The sequence below is a fragment of the Meleagris gallopavo genome, chromosome 4 (genome assembly GCF_000146605.3).
Source record: "Meleagris gallopavo isolate NT-WF06-2002-E0010 breed Aviagen turkey brand Nicholas breeding stock chromosome 4, Turkey_5.1, whole genome shotgun sequence".
Taxonomy (NCBI): Eukaryota; Metazoa; Chordata; class Aves; order Galliformes; family Phasianidae; genus Meleagris; species Meleagris gallopavo.
The window spans coordinates 4,550,609-4,558,396 of record NC_015014.2 but is presented as its reverse complement, the minus strand read 5'-3'; positions in this window follow the sequence as shown (position 1 = coordinate 4,558,396).

The window sequence follows — 7,788 nt, the reverse complement described above, 5'->3', positions numbered from 1 at the left end:
ATTAATTGTGAAACACTGCTGCCTATTCAAGATGAGCAAATGACAGGCTAGATACAGACAGATTTGGCTGGATGCTGCAGTAACTTACAGTTATGAATACTGCCAATATGTTCCCTATGGTTTTACCAAACCCAGTAATCTGGAAGAAGAGATCTAGTCTACAGCAGTGTTGTTTGTGTTGTATCCTTCTCATTTCACAGCAATTTTCCACTTCTGAAATAGATCAAATATACGATTGATTATTTATTATGTTAAAGATACGGCCAAAGCAGTCAGCTGAAAAAAAAGTGAGGGGAGAAAAGAAGAAAGAGATCAAACTAAATAAAAGAATGACCCGATGTTTGTATTCTGGAAACCATACAGAGGGCAATGAATTGGAAGGAAGTAATTCTGAAAGACAAAAAGTGACAAAGATGAGAAAGGTATAGGTGGTTTTAATACATGATATTTCTGTAAGCAGGGCCCGTGAGGCAATAAGTTATTGAAAAGATTTCGTCCTGCAGTGACCACTCATATTTTAAAATCAGATGTAAGTGCCCAGAAGTTTTTCTGAGTTATATCATAAAAATCCAAGCTTAATATTTGCGATGATCTGTTTCATTTAAGATCATGTAGTAAGTTAAAATGTTGCAGCACATACTTGTGAGGGGGAAAAAAAAAAAAAAATAGCTTAAAAGACCTAGACTTTATATCACAGCTATTTGTAAAGGAATTGCACATAATAGCCCTGTCTTGACTCTAAATGATTTAGTAATAAGCTAAGATATATAGCATGTGCAATAGTGCCTACAGGACTAAAGCATAATAATGTAATGGATTCCAATGTGTACTCTCATCAAATTAGGTGTTTTATTAGAAATGGTCTTGGCTCCAACTGGTTTTGAAGAAGAAAAATATGCCAGTAAAGTAAAACCATGTAATTATGAAATATCTTCTGAAAGTATAGAAACAGAGCCAAAGAATAGATGTGGTTTGTGATCTGACTGTAAAAGTGAGTAAGATTCATCCTCCTCTGTTGCAGTACAAGTTCCTTTAACACTTACACTTGCTCTTAAATATAATATAAAAGAAAATGATGATTTTTATTATTATTATGGTTGTATCAATAAATCTTCATAATAGCAGTCCCTAAATTCCAGTAAATTCCAGAGCAGATCTCTCTTGAATACATCTAGTCCTCCAGACTTACATCAAGGTAAAGGTTTGTTTTAAGTGGATGATGAATAGTGGGTTCAAGCAGACTGTAAACTGCATCACTGTTTCTAGCTAATTCCAAAGTTTAATTAATCAACCTACAGTTAGTCAAATAAAGCATTTCAGGTCAACCCATCATCTTTACAACATACAGGGTCCTTGCTGGGGAAGGCCTTTGTGCTGTTGTTAGTACAAGGAAATGTGCTTATGTTTGATCCATTAACGTTTACTTTTCTCTTTTTTTATTCCCTTAAATCTTATTTAAATTTGGAAGGATTTCCTTCTTTCACGGGCACGAAGCTATGCCAAATTAATATCTATTTTCTGTAGGTACTCATTTTTGTTCTCCAAGAATATTTTCCTAATTTATTTTGTTTAAATACATGTAACTTTTTCTTCGTAAATAGAATTGTGCAGAATGTTGAAAAAAGACAAACGCTGCAATGCTAGAATTTTATTTGGCATTTAATCATTGTGGCGTTTGTCATCTCATGTATAGGCTTAAGCCATTGTTAAAAGAGACATTTTAGGATTTTAAGAACCCAGCCTCTTCAAAATAAGATGTAAAAGCAGACAATGGCTTGTGGTCAGGGAGAGTAAACATTAGAGAGGAGATTGATTAGCATGCCAAAAGAACTTTGCTAAAATGAGGAGACTACAATGGGGCTGAAAATCTCCAGCTGTGAGAAACTGTCAGGAAGGAGGAAAAAGTAGTAAATGCAGAATCAAAAAGGACCCCCACCTGTTTAATCAGCCGTAGTGATTAGAATAATTCATGGATTTTTCAAATTGTGTGATGAGCAGGCTTTTCTTAAGAGATGCTAGTGAGATCCATAGTAAGGAAAAGCAGGAGAGGTGGTTTTGGAGTGGATCAGAGGAGAGAAAACGGAGAAAAAAAGTTTTCTGCGGATATGTCACGTGTGTTTTTCATTTTTATTTTCATTGTTATTGAAAATTAGGAAGACCTAGCCTGCATAATAACTACCTGGCATGGGATTTGTCAAAAAGTGTTTCATTATATACTTTATCCTTAAGTTTTGGTTGTAATAGCAACGATCACCTGGATAAGTTATACAAGCGGATTTTCAGTAGCATTGCTCAACTCCATGCCTCTTTTTCTAGCAATTTTATAATATATTTCAGACCCAAACATCACAATTAAAGGACTTTTTTTTTAATGAATCTGGCAACGATTAACTTTTCATGTCATAGTTTCATCCACAGTATCAAATTATTATTTCCTATATATTATTTCCTATTATGTCCTACCTCTGATTAGGAAAGGATTCTGTTTTTTACAGAACTACTGGAATGGATAGGTGAGAAGTCTTCTCAGTTTATAATTAATAAACATTATCAAAAGAAATTTGACATGCAAGATCAATCTTGCCAGTGGGACATCATCTGTTACTATGCTCTAAATTTTAAAACACAATAAATTGTTTGCGGGATATGAAGAGCATTTTACATTTTTGAATATCTGAAAATACTAAATTTAATTACAGCTTTTCCTATAGATTTAACCTTAGCTTTTGCTGGCAATAACTGAAAATACTCAGTAGTTGAAGTAGGAAATGAAGATCCAGAGAAGGTATTATCTTGAATAGGTTCTGGTCACTGCTGCTGGGTTCTAGCTAGGTTGAAGAGGTTCTACACTAAATGCTAAAGTTAGTGTAGAAATTAAAGGATAAGTTTATGCAGTTTGTATTATATAAAAAGCGAGATCCTTCTGTGTTTAGAAGCCCTGGATGTTGAACTCAAAGTCATAAAAACTCTTCTGTTTGTGCAAGCTTGAGTTCCGTTCCAGTATACAGCTATGTGAGGCACTAATTCTTCCACTGATGGGGCTGTACAGAGTTGCAGAACAAAGACAAAAGATGTCAGGCAGAGTTGTCATCTCCATGAGCAGCTCTTCTCCTTTCCGTTTCTAAACTTTTGAGGAAGTAGCCCAGCCCTGTCTTGAGATGGTCTTGTGCCCCTATCCTGGACAAGCCTATCCATCAATTCTGACGGCTACATAAACTGTCAATAATACTGTATGGATGTGTACTTCATGCTAATCACCTGAGTTCTTGTGCTGCCTGGATCCTTGTTTGTGCTTTCTGACAGTAGTTGTGTCAGTAGAGATGCACAGACAGTTAGCAATCTAATTACATTCCTGAAGAATGGGGACCTGGGAGCATCTCAGAGCATTCACTCAAAAGGGTAAATATTAAGGATTAATTTGCAATAAAAACAGAAGAATAGAGAAAGTCATAGAAGTCTAAATGTATTAAATTTTGAGGTCTGCCTCGGTCTGAAATTGAAGATGTAAGTCAAAGAATATTACTGGAGATGAATATTTCACACGATTCAAGACAAATCTCACAAGCCAAGGTGAAGCTGAGGTGTAGCTGGTAACCTTGATTTCTCATCAAGGTTGATGATAAATCATTATGAACACTGTATTATTATAAAGAGGGCCAAAGAATGGGAAGTGCCCTTTGTGCAGAAGGAATGTAGCAAGCAGAAAAGTGAAGAAACAGGTATTTAAAACTTGCGTAACGAAGATCAAAGCCATGTAGCTGGTTAGCTCAGCTGTCACAGCAATGACAAGGAAAAAGGAGGAGTTTAAGGCTTTGTAACCATTCTGTTTTACAATTTTTATTAAAACGTGATCATCATTTTATGAACTCTTGAATATTTACACAACTCTTTGGAAGAGTCTCAGATTTGCTAGCATTTGCTTTTGAGAAGCTGTGGAGAACAAGTAGGGTACCAGACAACTGTCGAAAAAGCAAATTAAAAGGGTTCTTTAAAAAGTGCCTTCAGAAAGAATGAGGGTGGGTCAAGAGGGGACAAGAAAATTAAACTCCTAGAAATTGAGAGTTGGAAAACAGAAAACACAGGACTAGGTAATTCAGACACTATTTCTAAGCATCTGGATGGTAACAAGAAGATGCATAGCAGACTGCGTAGATTTGACACAAGAAATCATATAGAGCCAAACTATTTTTAGGAAGCAATCCTGCTGTAATCAACAGTGGGTAGGTATAAGCAAGGTATTCTAGTCTTCAGAGCACTGATGATGAAGAAACAGGAATTACTGATTTGAAAGGTGGAACAGAATAGTAGAGAACGGAGATCTCAAAACCATGGCGTAAAATTGAAAGAAGAGGGTAAAAATATGGTTTAAAAAAAAAAATTACAGGGAGGAAATGTTTGATGGAAATCAAATAGCTTCTAATATGGCAAAAAATTCAGAACAAAGGAAGATAGCAATTTGTTTTTCATGTTTACAGTGAAGAGGATTCACTATAAGAAATTACAAGCTTAAACTGCAATAAGAAAAACTAATTTCAAGTATCGAAAACATGTCCTAAAGTTAGACTAGTAAAGTCACTGACATAGATTTAGTGTGCAGTTTCCATCACTGACAGACTCTGCTGACGGTCTAAGAATGGATTTAGATCGACGTATGCCAGGATTGACAAGTTTAAGCTGGTTTTGCTTGTGGGCTGTGGGATGGCTAGATGTTCCCTTGAGATTTTCTCCAGCAAAAAATTTTTACATCATTTTTATCGTCTGTAAGGGCCACATCATTATATTTGCATGAGCTTCAGGCATTAGTGCCTTTCATTTGCAGAAGGGGGGGGTCAAGCACTTTTGAGACAGTTTTCCAGGCTGCACATTTCTTTGTATTTCTTAATAATTTCTCAGCGTTTCCTCTGTTTCATTAAGATGTACGTATAAACTTTTCTTCCAGTGCAGCTCTTGGCATCCCAATTACAGATTCCAGCACCCTTTTACATATTGTGTGTATTCTCCCCCTTTTTCCACTCTCCATCATTTTCTACATGTGTTTATGACCATCACTAAATTTTGGATGTGTAAAATTGCCAGTGACAGCATCTCCCCTACTATCTCTCTGTGGACTCCACCAACTAGCCAGCTTTAATATTTGAAAAATCTGTCTTTCTGAACACTTGGAAAATATATGTTGAATTTTGAAATTGAGAAGACTTTTTTTTTTTTTTAACTAATAACAGCGATATTTCTTAACAGTACAATGATGAAAACAGCTGTAACTCAGAGTTTCTATGATCTTAGCTTAAAATTATGTAACTGTTACCATTAGTATGACTCTCTTATCGCTACTGCAGAACTGGATTCCCTGTCAAATCTTAAAGATACCATTGTTAGGCACATCAGTATGTAACAACGCAGATGTACTTTCTGTGAGAATTGTACTTAGATTTGAAGTACAGGAAAGAATAACTCTCAAGATACAAAAATTAGATCTTTGAAGAGTAGTGAAATTATTAAGAAGAAAACTTCTTAGTTCTGCATCTTCAAAATGCCATTTCAATCAAGCATCATTTTTTGTGCGCTCGAAGAAATGGAATTACCAACTTGTCTTAAGTCCTTGATCAGAATGAGGCTCTTAAACCAATTATGTGAAGATCAGAGTGCTTAAAATTATAAGGAATACATTTAGAATTATTAAAGGCTTCAAATAGCTTGGTTCAGGCAAAATTACGTATAATTGATCACTTAGTATGTGTTGTCAGGAGAACCTGCAGTCATAGGTGTGGAAGAGCGCTTTTTAGACAAATCACAACTAAACTTTTGTAAAACCCAAACTGTATCAGAGCTTCCTCTTCTAGGAAACTTTACTGAAAATAAATCCCAACCACTTTTATTCCTGTTCTAGAGAAAGATCTACAGAAAGATGCACCGTAAGTTAAAAGTACTGAATAACACTGCCCTAACTGATAAAGTGGAATGCAGACGAAGGAAAACCAAAATGGATTACCTGGATTACTAAGTGAATGAAGGCACAAAATAAAGGGTTGGGATCTTCTTCAAAAGTTTTAATAGTTTAAAAAAAAAAAAAGAGAAATGAGAGAGGATAAATCATCAGGAGTAAAGAAATCTTTGCCAAAGGGCACAGGGACTTAAAGGAAATTAACATTAAGATTGACAAACACAAACTGGATTGTCAGAAAATGATTGTATAAGGGACTGACTCTATAACCCCCCTGAGAACAACATGAATGTTCTATTGATTCTTATTTAGCCTCTGTCCAGTCCTTCCATCCCTTTGCTTTGAATTTTATGATTCATTTATTAGAAAATATAATATTATTCTGGGTAGGTTGCATTTTCAGTCAGGCACATAAATCCTAATCTTGCAGTCATCCTCTGCATCTCTCTGGTGATAAGATTCTCATTGATTTCAGTGACACAGGTTTAGGAACGGAATGGTACATATTACGTAGTGTAAGATGCAGGCTAGTGGATTCAATTCATACTTCACTACCAGATTAGGACCAAACTAAAAATTTGGTAGGCTCAATCATAATCCCATATTCACATCTCTTCACATAAAGTGGCATTATTTCTGCTGATCAAATCTAAGAATGTCTTGATGGACCTGGAGATAGCTTCAGGTCTGAAAGTAGCTGTTTTTACTGTGAAGGATACTTTCAGATGCTGTGCTAGGAGTGCTGTATTCCAGTCATGTAGATCTAGCAGCCTTGACTTGCACCCAGTCTCTTACACATCCCATCAGCAGGACCAGGATACAGAGGGATGAGACAGTTCCTGGATTAAGGCAAAGTCAAGGAACTGCTTGCCAATTGCTCTTGCAGACAAAAAAAAAAAAAGCCCTGAAGAAAAATAATTTGCTGCTAGTTAAAAATGTTAATTGGTAATCTAGATAGTGAGAAAGAAGAAGATAAATATTGGTAAGGATGTTTCTTCCTTCCCTTAGCTAGGCTCCACTTCATTGAAAATGAAGCCCCAACAAGCAGAATGGGAATGGAGAGCAGTGCAGTCAGTCGTGGTTTCTCCCTGTGGTTCCTTTTCATACAGCCTCTCTGATCCTGCATGGCTTCTTCAAGGGCCACTGTTCTCCAGGAAGATGTACTCTACCACGGGTTCTCCTCAGGCCACAGTTCCTCTGGATATGACCTCTGTCATCTGTGGGCTGCAGTGAGCATCGTGGGGTGCCTTCTCCTTTCTCTGCCCTCGCATTCACTCCTTCCTCACCCTGTTTCCACCTTTTGGTACTATCCATGTGCTCCCAGAGGCCCTACCAGCCCGGCAGGTGGCTGGGTGCTGGGATGTGGGACGGCCCAGACACCCAGATACTGCTGCAGAACCCATTGCTGACGTGAAGAGAGGAGCTCTGCTCAACAAATGCGGGAAAGTCGGTGAAATAGGTCAACGGGCTGCAGATTGAACTCGAAATTAAACATGGAGTGAGCCACGCCGCGGAGGGAATTGAACTAGTTATGCAGCTGGCTCATTTCTAAATTAGATTTAAGTGCTTCGGGAAGAAAGAGAGACGTCCCTGCATCCCGAGTCCAGGCATGGCTGCAATGCGAAGTCCACACGGGCAGGGGAGAACGCACAGAGGATAGCACGGATAACGCAGGCAGCACTCAGAGGCGACTGGCGAGCCCCAACCACGGGAAGCGTTATCCCGAAATCACTTAAAGTTTATCAAGACCGTAAGCCGTCCAAGGACTGTCGCAGACTTAATTTGGGAAGCGAGGTACCGGCGCAGCTGGAGAAAACTTCCAGCGTCGCAAACCCGAAGACGCCGAC